Genomic DNA, 26,096 nt, shown 5'->3' with positions numbered 1-26,096 from the left:
GTGTTTATAAAAGGGAATACTATAAAAGGGAACATCCAATGGGAACTGTGGGACTACAGATACATTTTTCATTGTGTAGCGTAAATTAGGGTGACTGATTAATGCTGATCTGTTGAAAGTAAAATCATTCACAGCAACTAAATTTCCCCGGAGTGATGAATGTTTTCCTGAGTGAAATTCCCGATTAGCTTGGCTGCTGTTGTAGGAACTGGGCGCCAGAGTCTATTAAGTTACATGATAAGAATTAAAAATGTCTTTACCTTTATTGCAGAATAATGTAATTACACACAGTAAAATCTCAGCTGAGTATGAGGGCTAAGAAGAAGAATAAGAAGAAGGTGCCAATCCAAGTCCACACAAAACAAAATCTAATTTTTTTATAACAAAAAAATAAGTTTAGAGTGGACTCTTGTCCTCTGGCAGCTGTAACCTTTTCACAGTCTTAATAAAACATGGAAAACATTTTTTTCCATCGCTCAATTTGAAGCGGAATTTGTAAAAAAATCATGTTTGTGCCTTTATAGAGCTTTTAAATAGTAAATTCTCTGCAGATGAAATTCAGAAAATCAATATATTTTTTTTTATTTATTCTGTATTCTCACAATCATTTTTAGCCCTGTTGGTATCTTTTCTGTATCTATACAGCAAGTGTTATCCTCTGAGAAATGACAAGGCTGTCAATAAAAAACAAACAAATGAATAACTAAGAAAATAGAAGGAAGCTCTGATTGATAACTTCAACCTCAGCTGAAATTTATTCACAGGGACAAGCCCAATTTTCAGGGGAAAGGTGTGCTTGAGCCAGATGACACAAAGATTTTGGTCATGGGCAAGGAGAAGAATCTTTAGAGATTTTTACCTTAAAGCTTTACAAGAAGCTAAGAAAACACATTCCACTCCCAAGCGTGGCGATGGTAGCATCACAATGAGGTTCTGTTGCTTGTGGGACATTAAATATCCTGGATGCAAATAATAATCTACAACCGTATTCAGTAATTCCAGATTCTAAATCTCCCTCTGGAATTAGCTGCTATGGTAAAAATGGTATTAAGTGTTTTCAGTGGCATAACAACACTGTAAGCAACATTATCTGGGTGGGACCCATATGAAGTACAACAACCCCATCCCCTACCCGCCCCCCGGTTGCTAACACATGGTACGTAATGGTTATGGTTTTAATCTACACTCTGGTCTACACATAATTCCAAGTTGTATTGTAAAAGATAAGATACTCAAATACATCATTCTTTTAATATCTTTATTGCAGTTTGAAACAGATTATATGAGTGTATTTTTTACCAACCGCCTAATGAACTATACACAGTTATTAACATATTAATTTAAAGTACCACTGTCTGCTTTGCTATTGGTGTCGTGTTTAAACAACTCACCTTGATGTTGAAATCTGGCATGTGTTGGGGTACAAATAAGGTCCGGTCAATCAATCTAGCATCACAACATATTCTCATTATCAGTTCGTATGAAATCGTACAAAAAGTTATGCACAGTATTTCGTACGTTTTTGACGTTTTTCTTCGAAAAAACAGATCAGTGCGCATGCGCAGCCAGACAGACGAAAAAAGCAGATCCGCAGACGGACGTAAAAGTGGGAAAAACAGTGCAATAATTACTTCTTGATGTCTCTAACTACTTTGCTTGCTGTTTTGTATCTTAGGGTTAGGGTTAGGGTCAGGGTTAGGGTTAATTGTATGTTAAATTCTATGTTATTGAATGGTGCGTAAGATGCGCATGCGCAAGGATATCTTGTCTCGAGGCAAGACGTAACAATACGACGAAATACGACTAAAAAATCTTCAAAAACGTACGAAATTACTGTGCATAACTTTTCATAAGATTTCATACGAACTGATAATGAGAATACACTGAGCATCAGGTGGGTTTAAGAGGAATTTCTCTCACCATTACATCTGCAAAGAACCGTCCACAATTCGGGCTCCTAAGAGGTTGGGGGCCCCTAAACAACTGCAGTCTCTGCTTACCAATAGTTACGCCATTGAGTGTTCTAACAATTAAATCATCCCAGTTATAGATTAAGTCTGCTTTTGAAGAGGATAAACTATAAGACTATCAAAATGGTTTATAATGAGCCGTAACATTTATTTTCAGGAAGAATGCCTGTTTAAATCATCTTTATTTATTCATGATTCAGTTTAAACTAATTGAGTTCCATATTTTCTCTACTTTTGCTGCTATTTGTCTATCAAAATGGACATTAATTGAAACTGGTGAGTTCTCCTTTGCACCTTGCTCAAGGGCACGCAAGCAGAATGAAAAGAGGACAGAGAGTTAATGGAGTTAGAGGACAGGAAACCTAATATGCATCCTGTATCCTGATACCTGATCATTGTAAAATAAATATAATACACCTGCCTGACTAAGCGAGGTTACTAAACGCCGTTTGATCCTCCTTGGCAACGCTGATGTTATAGTTTGATGGGGTGCAGGATTGGTCAACAGCGCTGACCGCGCCCTCAACCCTTATAAGCTACCTGCTAAACTATTACCATCAAGTGTCGAGGGAAGGGAGGAGGGGGGAGGATGTGCTGCTGCTGCCCTCAGTGCGGCGGAGGAGAGAAAGCATCTTTGTCTGCACAGAGCAGAACAGCTCTGCTGGGCTTCCCTGCCTGCTTTCATCCTCACAGCAACATCCAAACATAAGGGAGACTCTCTGAAAACAGGGGGATTCATCTGCCGCATTCATCTCTGCTGAAAATTTCGGACTTTTTCCTCCTCTATCTTCCTTTCCCTCTCTCCTTTCTCTCTCTCTCCATTGTGCTTTCCTTTTTTTGTTTTTGTTGCCTGGCTGGAATAATCCACCCCTCCTCTGTATCCATGTGTCAGAGCGCTGGATGATGCGCAGGTAAATGACACCGCGCGCCTCCTACACATAAACGACCTTACGGACGGAGGTAATAGCTTTTTTATTTTTTAAAAGCGTGCCGCAGCGGAAAGCCACATTATACATGCTGTGAATGTGTGTTTAAAGCTGCGAGGCTGTGTTTTTTTTTTCCTTTCTATGTCAGTGAATTGTTTTCTGTTTCTATTCGTGATCTGCTGCTCTCATTTACTTATTTCTTTTGAAGATATCAGTCAATGCAGGTTTTTATGTTTTTAGATTTCTGCATGCGTTCACAGTCAGCTCAATGGGATGGAAGAGGAGAGAGGTATGGTTTATGAATCCCAGCACGGTTTTTTTGCGGATGAGGTCGCCTAATTGCGTGCCGGAAGACATGCCCCGTGGTTAGGCTGTGCACGCGCCTCATACTGAGGGGGCTTTTCCTTTGGATTGGTACAGAAAACTGCAATGATTTCACCACATGCCAGGACGGCTGGTGAAGAGGCTGAATATTTGATGAAAAATGGGGGGAGAAAAGTGAAGTTAAGGTGGTCTTTGAGTCATGCAGCAGGCAGGGCCCGTGTCTGTAAAATGCTCGAGGAAGCCTATTTATTATTGAGAGGGATTCTGTTTTGTGCCCGAGGAGAAGCCAGTTTAAATAAAAAGAGAATGAGTGAGAAAGGGGTGGAACACTTGCAGCCCATTCGGCTCTAAACAAAATATGAAAAAAAAAGTTGGGAAAAGGAAAATAAAATTTACTAAAGCATATATGCTACAAAAAAAATCTAATTGTTAAATTACATTTTTTAGCTTTGGTTCAAATCAGAGGTGTAGCCAGAACATTTTTATAAGTGTGGCATGGCAATAACTGTCAGGATTGGGTTGAGGTTTGTGGGTCCAAATGCAGAGGCAGGGAGGCAGAGGTGAGTTTTTTGTAGATTTAATGCGAGGTAAACAAACAAAATCCAACAAGAAAAAAGTTAAACAAATCAGAAACCATGGGAACATCAGGGGAAAACAATCATGACGAGGTAAGACACATTAAGACGGTGTAGGTCAAAGTTTGACAAGGAACCAGCCACTGAGGAACTGCATAAGGAGTGTATTTATGAGACTGAACAAAGAGAGGACTAACGAGCAGATTGGGAGCAGGTGTGAACAGAGCAGACAGGAAAGGAGGTTGGGAAAAAGGAGGGGCAGCCGAGGGCAACAAATAAAAACCTGAAAAATAACCAGAGAACACAACAAAATAAGAATTAGACCACTAAAACCAGAAAACATGGAACAAAATAAAACTGAAAACTAAAAAGAAAACATAACAGAACCAAGACTGTGACAATAACCAAAGTACACTGAAGGGTGTCCGAAAGCGGATCAGAACCAGAACCTTAGGGTCAATCTATACTGATCCAACAGGAAAATGAACAACCACAACATCCATATTTTCCAAATAAAGACAAACTATACTTTCCTACAGTCTTTGCTAACAAATAGAGGCATATATTTAAAAATCCATCTAGATAAAAGGTATAGTGGATAAAGTTCTTTCAGGTTTGAGTTCTTTTCCATTGTCATTACTTACCTACCTTTATCAATAATCATTCTGCATAAAATTGATATTTAAAAGGACTAATATTTACAAAAATTGTTTAGTTACTACTGCTACTACTTTCTATTAGAATAGTTATTTATCTATGATTTAACTGAAGACTTGCAGTTTCTCTTTACCCCATAACACAAAATCTAGTTCTGAAAAGAGCATGAATTCTGTAGTTATTATCTGTAATGTTAGTATATTGATATGTATAATTAACCACAGCATTTTGTTGTCAAGTATTTGTTAATCTATGAAAAATTAAAATGTTTTAAATATTGAGAATATTACTGTAGTATCACTTGAGAGTATTACTGCTGCCACTGTCTGTATTATGGAGGAAAAACGCAATGATTGGGTAAAGGTGGCCATTACCACCCCCGGCCCCCCCTCTAGCTCCGCCCCTGGTTCAATTTACCGCACGTGCTCTATCTTCTTTAAAAGACATTTGTCTTGTGGATTAGGGCGCCTCATTCTCAGTTCATATTTACAGCCCTGCACATTATAACTAGATTATTGTGACTGAGCAAAGGGGAACAGCTTATTTAATCACCACCTATTGTTTAGTGGAAGGCACAAATTGCCATGGTGCACTATTTGGAAGATACTTTCCTACTCGCTGGTGTTTGTTTGGTGTGGCGTATTTGCGTCTTTGTTTCTTCATTGCAACGGTAGTAACTCTGATCACAGCTTGAGTTTCCCCCTTAATAATTAGATTAATTTATCCCAAAACTGAGGGGAGGTGCCCAAGGGTGCTGCTGCCGCTCATTTCACATGGAGTGTGGCTGCCCTCCTTACACCTCCTGCAAACCAATTTGCTTTGCAAATTCAGCTCCACCTGTCATCTGATGCATACTTTTACTTGTATTTGTTGTTGGTGGATCAGTACATCCAGCTTAAGATAGTTGGGTTCATAAGAACAATTATCGGACAATAATATTTCGGGAAGGAACATTTTCCCTAATCAGGGTTGGAAATTGAACATGCTTCTTTTTATTGACAAATGTGCTTTTGTAAATTTCTGTTCAGTGTAAAATCAACTTCTCATTTTATTTTAGTTTAGAGGAATTTAGGAATTCTAGTTTTTCAACTAGTGACCATTAAAATGAAAGGAGAAAAGAAAAGTTTAAAAGGATATGCTAATTGTGGGATTCTTAGCAGTTAATACTCACTAGCTGTATTTTTATTATGCTTTCTCTGGCTGGTTTTTCTTCTTCTTTCTTAAAAGAGTGTTAAAAAGCTGCTATACAAATAATACCTTTAAAATTTATTCAGACTTTTTTAATGCTTTTGTAAACAAGAGTTGTTTTTTGTGGCTTTTTTTGCTGAGCCAACATAACATAACATCTGGTTACACTCTTATGTGGTTCACTCATAATCAAATCAGAAACAGTTTGGATCAATTTAATCCCACACAAACTGTGTTATGGCCCTTTAAATTAGCACCCAAAGGAAGCTCAGAAGCATATGGTAGATCATTCATCACTGGTGGCTTATTGATTTTCAGGTGCGGTAGTCTCACAGTGCTTACAAATCATTTGTATCTTGCCTTGAACTCTCTAACCATTTCCACCGTGCACCTGAATGCTACCTGATTTAGAAAAAAAAAACGGAAAGGAGAGCTTCTTTAATGGTTTTTCAAGCAGGATTTGTTCCGCTAGTCCAAACAGGATCCTTTCTTAGTGGACTCTGCCACCACAAGTAAAATCAAGAACTGCTTCCTTGCTCACTTAAAGAAAACTCTCTATTATTCCGTAGATATAAGTGATTTATCAAGATTTAATAAAGCCTCAGACAGTTAAAGTTTGAAATCCAGTACTGCTGTTCATTCCCCACCTGTTGCTGCAATTGGTTGGTGGAAAAAAGGGCCTCGATCTTGTAGAAATATTTCAAGTTTTAAAAAGAATGGAATCTCTTTGCAAAGAACTGATGCTTGAATAAGATCAAAAGAATTGTTATTGATGAAAAAATATTACAGTTGCAATAACAAATGAGTTACAATATTTCAGCAGGGCTGATGTTCTTTTTTTACATAAAAAAACAACTGTTAAATAATTTTCTACATTTTTGTTTTAAAGTTTTTCATTAAAAAAAATATTTTTGGTCAAACTGTGATATTTTTCCTCAAGGTTACTGTACCATTGCTTTCTCATTAGTGCCTGTGCCTTGTGAATACCTGAAGTCAAGAGTAAAGTGTTACCCTTCATATCCAGGGTTCATGATAATAGCTTACAGTTTCCTCACTAGATAAGGTCATATCTGCCAGCAACTAGATCGCGCTTCAGGTGACAGACTTCACTTAACTTTGACGAGAAATATCATGGTGTTTCGCTACTGCGAGGTCATCAGCTTCCATTGAATACCAGGACCAAAATAAATGGTTTTTACAAAGAGAGAATAGTGTAGTTGACCTCGATTATGTGACTTCTGCATGCAATCTGTCAGCACCTCATCTCAAGACAGCACAATTCTCCCCTTAACACTTTTAAATATATGGTGCCGGAGCAGACATACCTGATTAAATTTGGTTTTAGAAAATGCAACTCGGTTTCTTAAACAAGAACTGCTTGAAAAGAAAAAGAGTTGCGAGTTGCAGATATCATAAAGGTTTAGCAATAAAGGTATTTTCAGATTTAAATTAACTTTAATCTTTTAGCAGAGTATTTCTTTTTTTGTTTATTTGTTCTGTTGAATGTAGAATTTCTGTTATTCCGTTGCTTCCTTTGGGGGTGGGTTGTCTGTTCTATGGTGCAGAGGGTAGCACTAGCCTTAGCAAGGAGATTCTGGATTTGATTCTCGGCCCGGGGTATTTCTGGATGGAGTTTGCATGTTCTCCCTGAGCATGCGTGGGTTCTCTCCGGGTACTCCGGCTTCCTCCCACAGTCCAAAAACATGACTGTTATGTCAATTGGCCTTAGACAGATGGAGATAGGCACCAGCACCCCACGCAACCCCACCCGGGACAAGCGTGTCAGATAATGGATGGATTCTTTAGGGGGGTCTTTCAGAGCCGCACTTATCACCTGCAATTATCTGACTCACAAGACATCTGCTGTCATCGCTGCCTCCAATGAAGTCTTCATTTGGGAAGACTTTGAAATGGAAATGTTGTCGCTGCTTGCATTGCAACAACATCCTGTATGTTAAACTGAGAGACATTGGAATTATTAATAATAATATTTTGAAAATATTTTCTTTTCCCAAAGAGACTGTGAGCAGATTGAGCATTTGTCTGTTTGGATAAAAGAGAAATGCCGAATCAAGAAATATCACAAAGGACCAGCTAAAACACAGGGGGAGAGGGGTGACATGACCAAGGAGACTCCTTGAAATGACAAGAGGGCAAAGTTGACATGGTGTGTGTGGATGTTTGAGTGTCTTTTATACATGTGTGTCACAGCTCAATAGCTCCAGCCTGCATACTGTGGAAGCGGAAGGTTACAGATATTGTGTGGCATTGCGAATCGTGTCGCTCCCTCTTTATCATACCCCATCAAGGTCATACCCACAGACTGAAAGTGGTGGCCCTGGCCTTTTCCACTCCTGGCTCTGGCAGAGGAACGGGGCCCGCGGACCACTGTTGCTTCTAATCAGGGTTGACGCGTGACTCAGTTGCATGCCAGCTGCAGAGCCAAACAGGGATTATGTCCCTGGATGATGAAGATAAAAAAAAAAACAAATACAAAGGTCACTGTTGAGATCTTTGTCTCTCTACACCTTCAGGGAGCTTGAGTTATTTCATCATTTGTGCTTTATTTCCTAATGAACTTTGCTCCACAGGAAAAAAAAAAAGTAGAAATACATAACACAAAGTCTTTTACACAGAACAAGTCATATTGCCAGAGGGCTGTATAGTTAGAGTTGTGACACCAGCAGCATAATGTTGGTTAAATTACAATCTGGGTCATTGTGCCACTTATTTCAAAGGGTAGAAACATGGATGTAAAATGCTATTATGCACAGCTGAAAATCACAAGAGACAGACCCATTGGCCCCTTTTTTGGGTCAAACAAGCATTTTGGTGCAAAGAATTTCACTGTATTTGTAATTATGTTGTTTAGAGCCATTCATCGTGCATGTTAAGTGCATGCAGTAATTACAGAAGCAAAACAAGTCCTTTTAAAGCTTTGACATTTTTGTTATTTTTTTCCTGGGTTCTTTTCTGTGTCACATTTTGTATAATGTAGATTGAAGATATTTTAGATTTTTTGAATTATTATTACTTTTATGTGTGACTTTTAGCTGTGGGTGTAAATCATGATATGAAATGTTGTGCTTGATGGAGGTCTATAACCTTGCATAAGCCAGATTGATACCACGTGGAAAAGGCTCTATGCACAGCTTAACGACTTCCTAAAAGTAAGGTAGCTCTTTTGGGTGCGTTCGAATTTATGGGCTGCGTCTTCCAAGGACGCGCTTTACCTGGACTGGATCCTTCAAAGTCCATGTATATAAAGAGACCGGAAGAGTTTTGGCTGTGAATTCAAACAGGTCCACCCTTCGGCGGCTTTTACCACTGTATGCTCTGTCACTTAGCAACCGTGAAAGTTGACACACAAAGCAAGAAAAGAATGAATACCAAATTTTTCCAAACCGTTTCTTTTTTTTCTTCTTTTTTTTATTGTAAAGTGAACAAAGACTACAATCTACAGAGTGGAATGAAGGTGATAACCACCGGGAGCATGAATAAATAAAAGCAAATATAATGATATAAACCATAGTCAGGTAAATAACATGCTGATGTCAATTTTTTCAAATATCCATTACTGTAAAAATATCCATAGCTGGATATTGGATATCTAATCTATTCTATAAAAGGGGTAGAAAGATATAAGAAAATCTCAACAATGTATGTATTAAAAAATATATTTGCAAAATCTCTTGTAATTAACAACAAAAATACTTAATTAAGCAAATTGTGCAAAATAGCATTTAAAAAATAAAAATCATATCAGATTTATAGTCCCCACACTGCAGATATATTAGAATCTGTCCCTAAATAACAGCCAAACCCATTTACACAGTAACAGATAAAAACCTTTAGATAAATCAAACATTACATATCTCACTCAATAACCATTTAAAACAACAATTTGAATTCATTTCAGTAAGAACTATTTATGTACTTAGATTATGTTAAACTGAAATTCCAATATACATCAGTGTTCTACCTTGAGTACTTTTTTTCCTCTGATCATGGAGCAACCGGCTTGCTTGTTTTCGCAATGAATCCTGGGATAACCAAGGATAGATAGGAAACTATCCGGACCCATCCTTCAAATCCGGCAAAAAGAAGGATTCAATTGTTTGCCACATAATGAGCGCAACTGACTGTGACGTAGTTAGAGCGACAGAAAGCTGGTCGGGGATTGTAAACAAACAGCCTGTTGGTGAAAAGACGAATACCTCCTTCTGAAAAATGAATGAATAGAGCCTCTTCCTGCTCAAGTTTCAACGAAAACCCCAATTCTAATCCTTCCAAAACTGATTCCAAAGCTTAGTCAAACCAAAACCTGTCAATAGTTTTTGCCATCTTCCTTGTTGTGTTTATAAGTGTTTTATAATTTTTTCGGCATTCGTTTAAATATACTGGTGTGATAACTTGGTATAAGTTTGATTGGTTTTTGGTATACATCTACTTTGAATTTATAGCCCCACCTGGAGAACACTCCACCAGCCGCCACTGCTCCCATCCTGAGTTTTTAGCCAATCACAGCAGCAGTAGCAGCTGAGGTGCATCACATTCTTGAGTTGTTCTACCAAGGTAATTTTATTAGTCAGACTCTTACCAAATAGATGGAACGGGCAGACACCTACCCATCCACAAAAGCAAAAATCACATCTTTTTGCTCGGTTTTTCAAAAATATTGGGTATTACAGGTGAAATTGGCACAGTCTTGTTTTGCTTTGCTTCAGCGTTCCGCTACTGGTTAAGGCATTGTCTTGTAATGCTGAGAATAAAACACAAAACATGTGATATTAAATAGTGGCTGCACTGCAGTATTTTTGGAGGGAAGGCTTGAAATATATGTTCCTGTTTTCAGAAATGCATTCAAGATTCAACAGGTCATAAAAAGACAAAAAATGTGGGTGCAACTGGTATTCATATTGCAATCTGTATTGCATGATTGAAAAGTTGTCTGAATGCCTAAAAAAGACAACTTGTAAATAACGTACATTTTTTGTGTGATTTCGCTAATACGATATTCGCTTTAGCGTAATCTTAACTGTCTTTAGATTAAGCAGTGGCTCCCACACATTTTTACTTTATTCCGAGAAAGTACTAGTGAAACCAACATGTGACATACAAGTTTATTATTCATGGATGTTATAAAGTTGACCTGAAAAGTCAGATTTTAATCACTAAGATGTTACCTAATCCTTTTTTACATCCTGTACCCTCCAAAATGTGACTGAAGCACTGAACCCTGCTGTTATGGACCAAACGGTGGCCTCGAAGAAAAATAATTCATTTGCATATGCAGCAGCTCCTGATTTTTAAAACTCTGATTGGTCCTGCCATATATCTGTGAAATAATTGACGGTAAAATTACCTGTAATTTTCACCACAGGTGGTACAGTAGGTGGAAAGGAGTGAAAGGCGGTCTGTAATTTTCCGTAAGCACAATGCTACTTAGGATTCATCAAAGGTTGTCAGCAGAGTCTGTCATACTTAGCAGACACGGCAACAAAAATGTCTCTTGAAAACCTCAGCTCTTGTTCATTAAGAATGGGAATGGAAAAAAAAATGTACCGGGCAAGATTTTCCTGTCTTGAACACCCTTTCTAAATCTTTAGGAATACAAATGCTTTTAGATCCAAGTAGCTTTTTTTCTCTTTAAAAATAAGCCGCACAGTTTCTGTTTTTTTTTTTTAAATGTTACTTCAGGTTTGGGGACCGTGACAAACATATGTCATGTTTGCAGGTTTTAAAAGTGTGCACCACCCATTATTTAAATGCTTTGTTTCCCTTCGCTCTGGAAATTTGACTCCATTTTATGCTGCTTAACTTAACAAATACTTTTCCTGGCACACTGTGGGGTAGCTGCATTTTAGAACTGATGGCCTCCTGAGGTTGACACCTCTGCAATCAGTTCTAGTCTTGATTAAGAAGATATCGCAGGACAGTGTAGTAGAAAGCAGAAAAGAAGTAACCTTTTTTGATTTTGGGTTCAGTTGTAATTCAACTAAAATATCATCGAGTAATGACTTCTAAGGGGTGCTGATTAAAGTCCTTGCAGGGGATATTTTTTTCACCGTTTAACTTAAGACATGTAGCCCTACAGTCAAACAAAGTGGCTTTATCTCCCTGCCCCTTTAAGGTACCTTTGCACATTCAGAAGTGTTGTATTACATTGCAGATGTAGGAATTTTTTAAGCCCATCCATCGTTGTGACAGAATGAGTAGAAGGAGGCTGAAGCTGCACTGTTCAGCTAAAGGTGCCCAGGCAGCATAATCGGTGCCCTTAGTGAAATAAAACACAACATCACTTTGTCAAGATATATGTTATTCAGTAAGAATGCTCACAAAGCGCAATCAAAGGACCAAATATGCTGCTGGAAGAAAAAGGGTTACATTTTAAGAATAAAAACGACTGTATTTATGGTCTCGCTTAAAATTGACATTTCTATTGACATTTTCCTGATCCTCTAATATCAGAATTAGGGATGCACCAGGTGCTCAGTTTAAATCCAGAATTGGATGACTATCAGCTCGACTGGCCAAAGATACAGTTTGTCACTACTCAAGATAAGTCAAAGAAATTATGAGACGTAAGATGAAACAGGATATACTAAAGTATGCTTGTTGCAGACTTTATGCTCATTGCTAGTATGGCTCAGGTTTCGTGTTCTTTACTGTTTAAGCAGATGATGCATCCTTAATAACAAATTCCAATGTAAAGGTAGCAGTTTAACCCAGTTCATTTTTAAATAACTAAAATTGGGTCATGTTCCTCTTTAAAATAGGTTTAAAGAAGCATTACAGAGTGTTCTAAAGATACTGCCACCTGTGATCAAAACACAGAACTGCATCACTCTTCTGCTTGTTCTTGTAGCTCGCACTGGCACTTATGTTAGGGTTTTTTATATATAATTTTTTTTAGACTTTTTTTCGCCTTTCCTGGAGTTTAGGTATTTAAGTTGAGCTGGATGCCAGTCGCTTCTTTGTATCCACAAAATCCATCTTGAATAGAAAGATTTGATATTTGATTTACTCGGTGAGACGCTTTTAACATGGATGCTCATCTGCCGAACAGCGCAGAAACTTCCGACCCAAAGTAAATTCAGGATATTGACTACAGGCTTCTAGATGCATCGTTTCTGAACTACAAAGGTGTCAGTCTGATAATCAAACGCTGTTTTAGATGTAAAGGGTCAAATAAATAGGCTATTTTAAAGCTATTTTTCAGCAAAAACTAAGATAATGACTCTTTAAGTTTTTTAAGTTAAGGTGTTTATAATCTGAACCCTATAGAGAATGTCTTTTTAGATGCAAGGAACATTAGATGAAAAGGCAGGGGTTTAAAGGCAAGTTCCATTTTTTTCTTCCCCACCACTCAATTTAATTCCGACCTATGATCATTGTCAGACATTCTTTTTAGAGCTATAGTTGGTAATCCTATTCAGAAACATTAGTTTTTATATTTAGCAAAATGGTCCATCAATCCTGAGAGTAGTCAGTTCCTTATGAATTCAAATAAAGGAATGAAAAAATCTGTCTGTGAGAGCTGCAAGCCTGTAAAAACTCTTACCAATCTCTGCCATTCGGTCTGTATAGAAAAAACTGGCGTTGCACCGATACCAATACCAGTATCGGGCAGGGCCCCGTCACTGCTCTAAAATGGTGGTATCAGCGACTACCGACAAATAGGGCACTGATACCATTTTAAGAGCCAAAAGTTTATTCAACTATTGTCACCCTTTCCAGGTAGGCAATAAAACCTTTCACTTTGTATTAGTCTTTTTCCTCTTTCACAAAGGTAGGCAGCAGCTTGACAAAGCTATGATGGCAATTATTTTACATCCAAGTAGTATGCAGTTCTTCATATATACTCACACACACATCAATTTCAAACAGATGACATCGGTATGGTATCGGCAGATGCAACACTAGAAAAAAACAATCAGATGCTTTCATGAGACATGAGGTAGTTAGGTTGAAGTCCAAAATATATTGAAAGAAATGTCGGAGTCGGCTCCCCTCTGCTTTGCAGAGTTCTGCTGTGAGATGCATGTCTGAATTTATGAGGAAGGACATAGCTTTGAATGGAGGGGGAAGGGTGAGTGTTACTTTAAATCTTAAAGGAGAAATTCGGTTTTTTACACTTTAAGCCCATTTTCTGTAGTGTCCAGGATGAAATCGAATGATCGACACCAAAAGTTTGACAATTGCTCCTGTCTCTGCTTTTTGGCTCATTTAGAATCACCCCCTGGCTGCTTTAGAATGGCTAGCATAGAGCATGTCCGTCGAGGTGCTAACGTCTCTGTTAAACACTTTAAAAAACTCTGAAAATGGAATACGAAAGGTGGATTCTTGATTCTCGACGTCGGAGTACACAGAGTGAAGTGAAAAGACTACAACTGTGTAAACAGGCCCCATTTCCGTTTCCGGTGGCAGGGGAATATTGACTATTCCAACAGAACTCAATGGGATTTACAAAATGCTAAATAAAACACTACAGGAACGTTTTTTCTTCACGAAACTTTTTTTGGAACGTCATTGAACAGCGCTGACGACACGGTGAGTAGCATATTTAAAAAAAAAGAACGTTTAAGGTTGTTTTAAGGACATTATCGGACATGCTCTATGCTAGCCATTCTAAAGCAGCCAGGGGTTGATTCTAAATGAGCCAAAAAGCAGAGACAGGAGCAATTGTCAAACTTTTGGTGTCGATCATTCGATTTCATCCTGGACACTACAGAAAATGGGCTTAAAGTGTAAAAAACCGAACTTCTCCTTTAATAGCTCTCCAACATTACCAACCTTTAATAATATAGAAAAAATATGATTAGTTTTCTCCAATCTAAATATTTTACTGTGTAACTACATCTGTAATGTCAAGTTTAATGACTGCGCCAGAAAACAGTCAAAATCTCTGAAATGTCATCTGTGCTAAATACTCTGCTTTTGTGTGTGTCTTGTTTCGCCAATATAGCTCTGGGAATCAATGTCCCAGAGCTAGATGATAAACAGATTTGCTTTCACAAGCGGCCCATTATGGTTGTTGCCATAATGTTCCACTTGGTGCTTGTATATGAAACTTCATTCAAAATTATTTTGGAGTATAATCGAATACAACGGGTACGGCGACAGAAAGGGAGGTGAGAAAGGAAGAGGGCATAAGAACTAAGGGGAGAGAGAAAGATAGAGACAGGAAAGGGTACATGAAAAGAGAGAAAATAAAACAAAACAGCAAAATAGATAAAACAGAAGATGTGCATTAACTTCTAGAAGTCTGCTTCCAAACCTCACTGAGACAAGAGGAACAGAAAACAGAACAATAACACCAAAAAGAAGACAAAAGAAAACCAAAGTAAGCATCAAAAGAGCTTCCGGAGTAGTGGATATTCCTTAGATATCCATGTGTGGAAGGATAAAACTATGGTGATTACACAATGTTATTCAGGGTATATGTGTAGCTGCAGCTTAGTATTTAGTATTAGTGTGTACCCGTGAACACCTGGAACCAAACTCCAGCGGTATGTATGCATGGGAATGCTTGTATATAAAGGATTTACAAAGCTCCTTCAGAAGGAATAAATGCTCAACAGCAGGTGTGGAAAGCCCCAGACCAGACCATTTTAAAACTGCTTCCACCCCCCCCCCCCCCCCCCTGTCATTACATGATGACGAGCAAGAGGTTCCAGACTATTTTAAGCATGAGCGAAAACATTGTTGAGGTCATTGCTGCTTTTTTTTTTTTTTACTTGCTTGCTTCAGACCCTTGGTGTACAGTATTCAGCAGCAGAGCCAGAGGGTTAGAAGCTAGAAGAAATGCTTGCTAACCCTGTTGCCGCCTCGCTGAAAACATTACACTGTTTTAATTTTACGGACATTAGCGGAGAAAACTGTCACATTTCCCAGCGGACTTGAATGCATCCTTCCAGTACGAGCCTGCTACACTTTTCATTGGTTTAGCTGACATGCAGTCCTTCATGCTCCAAACGGCTTCAAAACAGAACAAGGCAGTGGAACACAGGATCAATGAAAAACATTTCCTTTGCTGGTATCTACATTTATTGGTACTAAATTAAACTAAATGCTGTATTAACGAGGAGTAAGAGAGATGTTGCATCACAGTGCTTGAGCTTAATGTTACGTACAGTATGAGTATTGCTACACTAATTACTAGTCTCATGTCTGGATCTGCTGTCCATATGAAGTGGCTTGATGTTCAAAAAGAAATGTACCCACATGAAAATCCAGCGACTTTCAGATGTGAGGTGGGCTTGCAGGTACATGGCATGTAGAACTATGAGAGACTAGTTCCAGCAATTTTGAGGAGCTGGCAAGTCATTTCACTAGAGAAATGGAGATAGGAAAATATAAGCAAAAGGTCTTTCAGCCCAAATTGACCTACAGTTTATAGTACTTTTGTTTACTTTTTGTAAAGTGTTTGAGGATGTTAAAGTCTGACATGCTCCAATACAGACATCTTGATCTAGTTAGAGCAATAGATCTGGTTGGTTCCCTTACAGACACGTTAAAAAGCTTCAGAAGTGATAGTAGGCTACATTTGGTAAATTATGGAAGGAGACTAAAGAACTTGTGCACCACTGCAACTTTGTCAGCGCACAACAAAAGATGACAAAAGACCACTGTGAGTTTGAAAATAATAGAGTTCTATAGAAGTATGTTCTATCAGTTACTTGGTTGTCTTACTTGATTGTCTTGAAGCAGAAATAGATAGGCAATTTTCCTAAAAGAACTGTGAGATCATTTGTATAAAATGTTGATTCATCTCACCAGAACCGCAGAATTTTGCGGTTCTGAGTGAATTTGGTGTTTTCATATCACTGGGCATTGGTCAACTATAGTTCGTTTTAAAGGGCTGTTTTTTTTTGTCCTATTATTCTTCTTGTTCTACACATTTAAATGTGCACAACTGCTTGTCCTAACTTCTTCTGACAAACCTCAAGTTTGTATTTTCTACTGAAATTGATTAGTCCAAGGAAGACATTTTGTACTTGTTAATTTCTATTTTTGCTGTATACTTAATTTATTATACATTGTACAGTACATAATGCTATAGGTTTTGGAAAATAAATAGCTTTAATTTAATCAATATACATTTTGCTAAAAATGATTATTGTTTGTAGTGTAATTAAACCCTTTATATATTGACCTCCCCAAACAATACCTTGCCACCCCGTTATAAAAGTCTAGCTCTGCCACTGACAGTATTTAGCAGCAATATGCCCTCTGAAGTGCAAAGAGTACTGTAATACATTAGAATTAGTATACAAACTGGCCTGCTCCTTTGTGGGTGGTACTGTACAGCCATCCTCCCCTCACCTCCAGTCTTAGATGCTGCTGACACTGTAAAACATTTTTTCCAATTTCACAGGCAGGTTTAAGCTGCTGGCCAAAGTGAAGAAATCTCCCGTTTAATAGAGATATGAGCAATATTGTGAGGAAATATCCCGATGCAGATATAATGCTTCCAGGTAGTGGCACTTGGATAGGATTTCCTGGAAAAGTAGCAATGGCAAACTTATGGGCAGTGCACTGAAAGCATACTTGGCTCTTTCTTGTTTTTCCAATTAAATTGGGTTGTCTAACATTCCTGAAGTTGACTTGTATGAACTGAAGATTGCTGGACAGTCTAAAACCCCCACTGAGGGAATAATTCTGGGTTTATAGCTGAAGTTTGATATGTGGGCCTTTTGACTTTAAATCTATTTGTATCAGAGCAGTAGCAAGATATGGTTTCACAACAGTTCATTTTAGGAGACCAATATTTGATAAATGCTACTCTAATTGACTTCAATTTAAGAGGCGGGAGTAAGGGTAGAGACTCGGCAAGGTGAATGTAAAAGAATATGTTTTTCAAAAGAAATGTGCCTTTAATATTGTCAGTCAGTTCTCAGTTAATAATCGGGATCTGCCATAATCTTAAATGGCAGGTCAAAGCGTTATGAAATGCTGCTGGTGTTGCATCTCTAATCATGATGAGATTGTCTGCGTTCTTTTGATCTGAAAAAAGCTAAATCACAGTCAAGTGTTCCAAATTACAGAGTAATTAACTGTAAAGAGCTTGGCATTCCCAAGTCTATTATCAGATTTCTGTACTGTTTTATGGTATACAGTAATCTTAAGTATTTGGTTATGCAAATGACATATTGTTGGCATAAAGCCAACAAATAAAAATCTACATTATTCAGAGGCCCGCTTAAGAAACGTGTGCATAAGCCTCTTTCTTCTTGAAAGATGAAAACAATGATGACATGGGGAAGGTTAAACATTCACCTTGGCTGACTGTCAGAGCGTGATTATGTATTATCTGCATCACCTCAGCAACCAGGGGCTCTGAATAAAAAAAAAGACTACATTTTGGTTTGCTGAAATATTTTGATTGAACTTGCATCAGATTTGTTGTCAGAGACTCCTGACAGGGGCGCAGAGGTCTTACACTATCTTAGTTGCAAATCATTCAATGAATCTTTCTCTTTCATACCAGCATTACTCTCACCAGCCGGGGGAATTCATCTTCTCAAAGCAATATCCACATGGCTCTCGCATGAGAGGCGTGAAGGAGTTCACAATGAATGTGTTGAAAATAACAGCACAGAAAAAAACCTGGGCAGTCTTGTAAAAATGCTTCTGTATGTTAGAGGTAGAGCCCTGCGATCTTTTAATTTTTTGGTTTTCTTATCATGTTACAACAGGGCACAGGGTGGGTGTACGTGGATGCGGTTGACCAGTGAGTGGCAGGCAGGGTGTGAAGCGTAAGATTTTTAGCAGCTGTCTGGCTGTCCATCCATCACACTGCTCTCAGGAGCGCTAGTCACACTTAGATGACCAGCAGCCTGCAGGATGGGGGATGGTGTGGTAAACATTGTACAGTCGTTTATTTCAATTCAAGCTGTGTCGTCTAGCATCTCATGGGGAGCGGATTCGTACTAATTTGTTACAGTATGCAGCGGAAATTTTGCCTAATGCTGCATTGCAAAGTCAGTCTTTTCCTTGCCTGCGGCTGCTTCATCTATAAAGGTGTCTGTCTCATGTGTCCTATCTGTGCGAGGGGGCTTTACGCTGTATCAATGTCAGCTTTCATTGGGTCTTACCAGAGCTTTCTGATTCTGGCAAAAGGAGCTGTTACCTAAGATCAGCCTTGGCGTTTCTGTTGCATAGCCACCAAAGAGGAGAGAGGAGTTGTGGGTTTGTGTGAGCCTTTGTACATGTGTGAAAAGAAAAGAATCAGTGAGCTGGATCCTCGCTTTGCTTCCACTCAGGGATTTTGTCTGGTGGCATCCTCCTCAGGATGACATGTGACAGCACTGGATGATCTAATCAACGATGTCATAGCATAGCTGCTTATTAATTGAGTTTTCAAGGGCAAACATTTCCATCATTAGAATCCAGTATACTGCATAAATGGCTGAGCTCCATGTGCAAGTGGTGCAGTGGTCAAGGGTGGCTTCTGGTAATGTCACTGAAGTGGGTTCACAGCATTACATTATGTGCATACTGTACATACACTACAGTGATGCTTGTAAGTTTACGCACACTTCCATTAAAGAAAATGATAAAACACACTAGCAATTCAGTAATGATAGTAATGATAGTAGGCAATCTTGCTTTCAGTTCAGGAACTCAATCAGGCTTCTTTACTGGTTTTATATATATATATATATATATATATATATATATATATATATATATATATATATATATATATATATATATATATATATATATATATATATATACACATATATCAATGTATTTAACTGCCAGCTGATTTTGTGCTGTCTTTAATGGAAGGGTATGTTAACTCTCAAGCACAACTGTAGATACATACTTAAATGCATATGAATGGAGAGGGAGAGTGTCTGCATGAAAAACCTATTTATAGAGTATGAATTTATACTAATGTTTCTACCAGATGGTAATATTTAGAGAGTGTTCCTTAGAGGTTTTGAACTACAGTGAAGGGTGAGGGTTTGTTGAAATTATAATGACAGGTTTTGGGAATGTGAACTCATGAGAACAGTACGAATGATTTCATTATTGTTAATTTAATTGTTTTTATTATGTCTGTAGTCAGTGTTGGGAAAGTTCTCTTTCTACGTGAACTAGTTCAAAGTTCGGTTCACACATTTTAAAATGAACTAGTTCAGTTCATAGTTCATAATTCAAAACCAAAAAATGAACTAGTTCATAGTTCTTTTTTTTTTTTTCATATATTGCTTAATTACATCATAGCCTACTGTAGAACCACAGACAGCAATTATTTTATCAGTTGTAACTCTGAAACTGTGCGTCAGATTTCATCTTCATATCCAGTTTTGAATCCTTATCCAACCAGGGTTTACATTAGCATTGAGGGGGCAGCATTTCCCCATTGTTGCTTTAACGCTTTGTTGCTGTCCATTCACTTCACACTAGTAGCAGCTGCAGCTTTCACCCCTATAGTATATTCTCAAAAACATCAGGAAAAATAAGCTGCTTGAATGGTCTTTTTTATGAGTAATTATTAAAAGAAAAATAGGAAAGTAGTCTTTAAGGTGCAAATGTTTTTTTTTTTTTTTTTTTATAATTTTTTCCATTTGAAATTCCATTTCAATACATACTAAAAAGGAATACTGGAATCCTGGAAAATTATACCAGGCAGGTTTAACAAACAAGTTACATGGATAGTAAAACCCTCAAGAACAGGGGTCTTCTATGTTTTCCAGACCAAGAACCCCCAAACTGATGGCGAGATGGAGCGGGGACCCCCTAACTATATATATTGTATGAAATTGTTTCCTATAGTCACTCTATTACAGATGGAGTAATGTAAAGAAATTAATTTCTCCCTGGGATTATTAAAGTTTTTCTGATTCTGATTCCTGGTTGTTGTGAAGGAAACGGTGCCAAGCTTGAAAGAGCTCCTGTGTGTCGCTGAATGTGTGCATTGATGACTGAAAGACATCTTTTGTCTCCATTTATCTGTTTACTACAGTGTGTTGATTTCATGTTAATGAGTATTTAAAGACATTTCAATTAGTGGGGGAAAAAATTGCAGGGGGGGAATATAAAAATATCAACTAACCATGCAGACCCTCATGCAGTACCTCCGTAGACCCCCTAGGGGTCGCGGATCCCCTGTTGAAGACCTCCGCTCAAGAAGATTTTACTAACACAAACTGAGGGACCAGGCTGAGGTAGGAATTTAAGGTTACTGAAGTGCGGATTTTTTTACTGAAAGCCGGCAGGCAAACTTGTCGCCATCATCCTCACCGACCACCTGGTCATAAACCTGTTTTAAGTGATCATACTGCTGCTTTGTCGCCTCCACGCTGCTGTGGCTTTCACAAGGCATTTTGTTTCGATGACGCACGCGGCTGTAGGCTACGACGCTGGTAGCTGGTGTTGCCAGATTGGGTGTTTTTCCCGCTACATATTAAGGCCTGTTTACGGTGTGATTTAGACGGGGTTTTGCCTGGAGGACTCTATAGAAATCTGGCAACCTATTGAACAGAGTTGAACTGAGAGAGCGTGCCGTTCACAGACACCAGAATGAACGAGTTCACAATAACGTTCATCAGGCAATAATGCAGTACGTTCAGTTCACGTTCGCCCAAAATATGAACGAGTTCATGAACTTTCGTTCAATGAACGCGTTCAGGCACAACACTGTCTGTAGTGTCCTAGGGTGTCCCAATCATTCTCGGTTTGATTTGACAGCTTTAGAAAAATATGTGAAGGGAACCAAGATTACAATAATGGGATGGAGGTGTTCCAACATCGGAGTGAGAAAATATCAACATTTCAGTGCAAACGCACAAAATGCTTGTCAGCCTGTTTTTCCTTAGTTCGTGCTTTTTTTTAAATTGCATTTCTGTTTTATTGATTTCTGGTAATGTACATGTTATTTGCTGTTTCGATTTTTCATTTTAATTGTTATTCTTGATTTCAATTCTGTCTGAATCCATGAAAAAGCACTTTATCTGGTATATGTGTCTGATGGAACAAATGGTTAACAATGGTAAACGAAATGATACAAATTAAGCTCAGTTCGGTGGCCCCAGAATTTACGCCATAGATGTTGAGCAAAAGAACACAAAAAGCAAATTTTGTCTGCAAACTATAAGGCCTACCCAAAGTAACACATCCAACCTCTTCCACCTACAGCACCGCCACACTGTTTAGTTCAAAGATTTGCAAATAGCTCCTTAGTTTGTGCAAAAATTTTTGCAAGACAGGAATAATTTCTCTCCTGTTCAATGAGACAATGTTGAATGTTTAAATCTGAATGGTTACAAGACTTTAATATTTAACTGAACAAATGTAATGTGATTTATTCAATAAATAAATTATACTGTCAATATATCAGTTGCATTTCCTGCACATGTCTTTGTTTCTGATGGAGGAGCTGGAGCATTTATCGTGCATTTATCGTTATCAAGGTAAAACAGCCCAATTTATTGTGATATTGATTTGAGGTCGTATCGCCAGCCCTACCGCCACGTTAGGATAATTGGCAACTTTTAAAATGCATTTTGTCATATCCAGTTTAAGGTTCTGAAGAAAAAATAAATAACATGATCGTTGCTGCCGTACATGGTCCTTTCTGTAATGTCCTCCTCCTGCCAGGGGACTTTACAGAGGAGAAATGTCATATTTGAGGATGGAAATTCATTTTGCTCTCCTTTGGGATTCAAGCTTCGGTAGAAGGATGTAGAAGTTACTGTAGCTAACTGAATTACTTTACAAAGCTATTTTTTTATACTGGTTTGAAGAAAGAAATTGAATTGTTTTTTAGCATTGCATTTCAAAATCCTACTTTTCTTATAGTGTTTATAGTCTGTTTGTGAATTTTCCTTACCAGGCTGTAGGTTGCCAAATGCTAAAGAAATCTTCTAACAGCACCACTGTGGCTTTTTATACCTGGAGAAAATGGCTTCTGTCTTGGTAACACTCTGCTGTGTATGAAATTTAACCAGTGCAGTTGTTCCTAATGTATAAGACTAAGTCAATGACAAAGTCAATCATTTTGATCCATCAAGATTAAATGGGATGGGTATGTGCCTAAAGACTTGTTAAATGTCAGGAAGCCTACAAATTTATTTCAACCAATTCTTCTTCTCAAAGGCTTCTCATCAACCCAACAAAGGTATGCCAGGACTTCTATGATGTTTGCAAATATCTTTTATTCCTTTGGAACATTCTAAAGGACATTTATCTAAAAATTGTAAAGATTTAAGCCTATGCAATGTTGACTAGGTTTGAATTCTTAAACAGGCTTTCATTACCATTCCAATGTCGCATTGTACACAGAATAACAGATATCAGGTAACAGTGTACAAATACCCATTGCACTACAGTCTGACATGTAACAGCGCTGACATGTTGGCGTTGAAACCCAACTCAATTCACAGTTTTATTTCCATGCATCTCATTGGAATATAACACCCTCACTAATGCAGCTCCTTTCCTTCTGTTGTTTAAAGGCTGCCTGGGTTTACTTATCAAATCCTTCTCAGATGAGAAGCTTCTCTTGAAATATTAGGATTGTAAAAGATTACTGTGTATCAAGGTATCAAAACATTCTATGATGTTATCGTGAATTATTTTTGGTTTCTCATTTAAACGTGTACTTGCATTTTAAAGACCTACTTTACCTGATTAAATGCAGTTAGCCCTCAAATTATTCATACCCTTGGAAAATTTAGGTTTTAAATCTTTTAATTTTACAAGCAAGTTTCAGTCTAAGGGCTGACTTGAATCAGATAGAGAATATATGCAGAAAGCTAGGAGGCTTTCCAGTTTTACAATGTAGAAATTAATTTAAGAAACAGTTAAAATACCAGATAATCCCATGCAAAAAGGTGCTCAGCAATGCCATAAATGTTCCACTGATTATGGAGAACATTCTAAAATAGTATAATAAAGTATACATTTTTATTTTTCAAATTATATGCATTTCAATGCTTTTTTATCTGCTTAGAAAGAGCTCTTTTTAATGTCAGTAACAAGTTTCTAGGTTGACTTCAAGTTAGTTTTAAATCCAAAGTCATGAAATTACTGAGCAAGTACAGAGAGCTTTGAATTGTCCTCCCAAGCTGCAAGAACAAAATGATAGCTTTCTTTTCTCCTAGATTGTTCTTGACACATGTTCACGTGAGAACTTTTTTTTTAAGTGTGATGTCTAAAAAATATTCAGTGATTGCTGAGAAAATTGGAGTGGGCTGACAAATGCTCCAGCGGTAGCGACCTACGAGGACTTCCCAGGAGTTCTGTGCTAGTACTGATATCACACTGTTGCTGAATGCTATTATAATTCTTGTTACATTCACATGCCTGAAAACAATGTTATTTTTTTTTTTATTTAGAAAGCCTTGACTTTATTAACATATATGTGTAAAGAGACACCCCACTATAAGGCTTTTATACAGTCTTTACCAGAAATCTTGGCTGCATTTAATTATGTCTAGTTTAAAAATTTAAATATTGATTAAACCTAAAATATTTAATTAAGCAGTGATTAGTGAGCCTTTATTACAGAGAAAGAAAAAAGATGCAAATCATATGTAAGGATGTTGATGATAGCTACTGTATACTGTACGTTAATGATGCTAAAGTTTGCTGCTATGCATGAGCACTTTGTTTTTTAAGCCTGGACTTCTGATCATTACCAACTGTTGAAAATCTCAAATGCTTAAGCTAGTGAAACTTTAACTGAATCCAATAAAAGTTCATTAAAACCCCCTTTGAGATTTATGAAACAGTCATTTAGTGTGATAACTCCAAAAGGCATTTTTGTCATTACTAATTTTAGCATAAATTAGCATAATAGATTCAATATTACAGAATTAGGCAAGCATAAATATCATAATATATAAAGTGTATAAGAGGAAGCTGGACTGAATTATTAAGCATTAAATAAAGATTTGTAAAAATAAGGGGTGATTTGTGAAAGCTTAAAAAAAGAAAATGGTGTTCTTTTTTAAAAAGTCATCAAAAACCCAACATCAAACGTTTTTCTCGTGAGCTCAATGTAGCATTACACCCTTCCAAAGCCGCACTCTATTCCTCTATACTCTGTTCATTCTCACTCCCATCATGCCTGCCATCACATGCCGAAGTGGGTGTCATGCAGAGAAATTTAGTCCTTTTCACAAAGCTGGTAAAAAACAAATATTTCTCTTCCAAAGCGGTCATTGTTTCTTACACACACAGTCAAATGTTAATGTAGGAATTTCATCTTGATGGTGTGCCAGGACTAAAATCTGTCTAATGATGCATGGGAGGGTTTTTTGCCTGGGCTGAGACTCTGTTAACTCAACCTCCACCTCGGTGTGTGATAAGGGTGGTGCTCTGATCCTGCTGGGTTGGACACAGACAGCGAGGCAGGCTCATTTGCAACGTGCAGGCGAACAAGCTGGAGGATGCCTTCTGTGTTGTCGTTCAAATCACATATTTTTTTCATCTTGTGATATGAATCCAACCAAATGCCATTTTTGAGGAAAGCTTTCTAAACGCCACAGCAACAGCTATACATAGGGCAGATGTGCATTGTATCATTACGACGCCTACGGTACATTTACATACACTTAATGAAGGCATTGTGTTCAGCACCATGTTTATGCTTGTAGCAAGTGTTACGTATTTAGTTACCTAATTACCTGGCTTGCTGGTTTGTGAAAGTGTCAGCTGTTATGATGCCTTGTACCTCAGAAAAAAAAAAAATTGGAAGCTTGTGTTTTGTTGACATGTGCTCGGGATGTAAGGTCTTTTCGATGAGCTGACAGAACCTTTAAACTGGATGTTCTGCCTGACTAGAGATCTGTTCATATTTATCCAAGGCAAATCAAGAAGTGCAGTTTTTGTGTCTGAATACGTCAGCACTTACTCAGCAAGACAAATTGGCAGTATTCACAGGAAAATGCAGGAGCATTCTCACAGGTTTAAAAAAAAAAGATCAATATTCTAGGCTGCATGTTCTGCGTTTGATATGAAAAATTTGGCAATAGATATTAATTGCGCTAAAGGGTTTCATGTTTTGTTGAATTACATATGAATATCAGGATAAGAGCTGATGTATATGAGTTATCAGCCAAGAAGTTAATTAAATGGCAAGGGAAAATGAGCCACTTAGTTAATGCTGAAGACTATATTCTTCACGTATATAGTCTTCAGCATTACCTTAGTTGGCGTGGGCCAATTAATAGCATAAAGGTATAACTGGATTTTAGCGTAGAACCGAAAATATTGTCCATCATACAACTTTAATGTGGAAAAATGTATTAATTTAATAACTGATCAAGTAATAATTTAATTCTGAAAGAATAGAACCGCTTCAAATAGTCATTTGTTTATTTTTTCTATTGAAACTTTAACAGTTATTTAAAGAAAATAACATCATTTTAGATATTTTTAATAGAGACAATCTCTTTTCAAAGTTGCACTTAAACACATCATGAACTCTTGGA

General features: G+C 37.7%; 1 protein-coding gene across 6 annotated transcripts in view; it reads left to right on the top strand.

Annotated features, from left to right (window-relative positions):
- Nucleotides 1-2,548: 2,548 nt before the first annotated feature.
- Nucleotides 2,549-26,096, top strand: part of nrxn2a (neurexin 2a) — a 231,765-nt gene continuing 208,217 nt past the window's right edge. For 4 of the 6 annotated variants that reach the window (XM_038273925.1, XM_038273927.1, XM_038273924.1 and 1 more), the window contains exon 1: nt 2,549-2,930. The gene's annotated coding sequence lies outside the window, so the exon portion shown is untranslated. The remainder of the gene's footprint in view (nt 2,931-26,096) is intronic. The other 2 variants (XM_038273923.1, XM_038273926.1) reach the window with 2 other exon arrangements.

The sequence above is a fragment of the Cyprinodon tularosa genome, unplaced genomic scaffold (genome assembly GCF_016077235.1).
Source record: "Cyprinodon tularosa strain WSP-4 unplaced genomic scaffold, ASM1607723v1 ctg9, whole genome shotgun sequence".
Taxonomy (NCBI): Eukaryota; Metazoa; Chordata; class Actinopteri; order Cyprinodontiformes; family Cyprinodontidae; genus Cyprinodon; species Cyprinodon tularosa.
The sequence above is the reverse complement of the archived record's forward strand: the minus strand, read 5'-3'. Positions and strand labels throughout refer to the sequence as shown.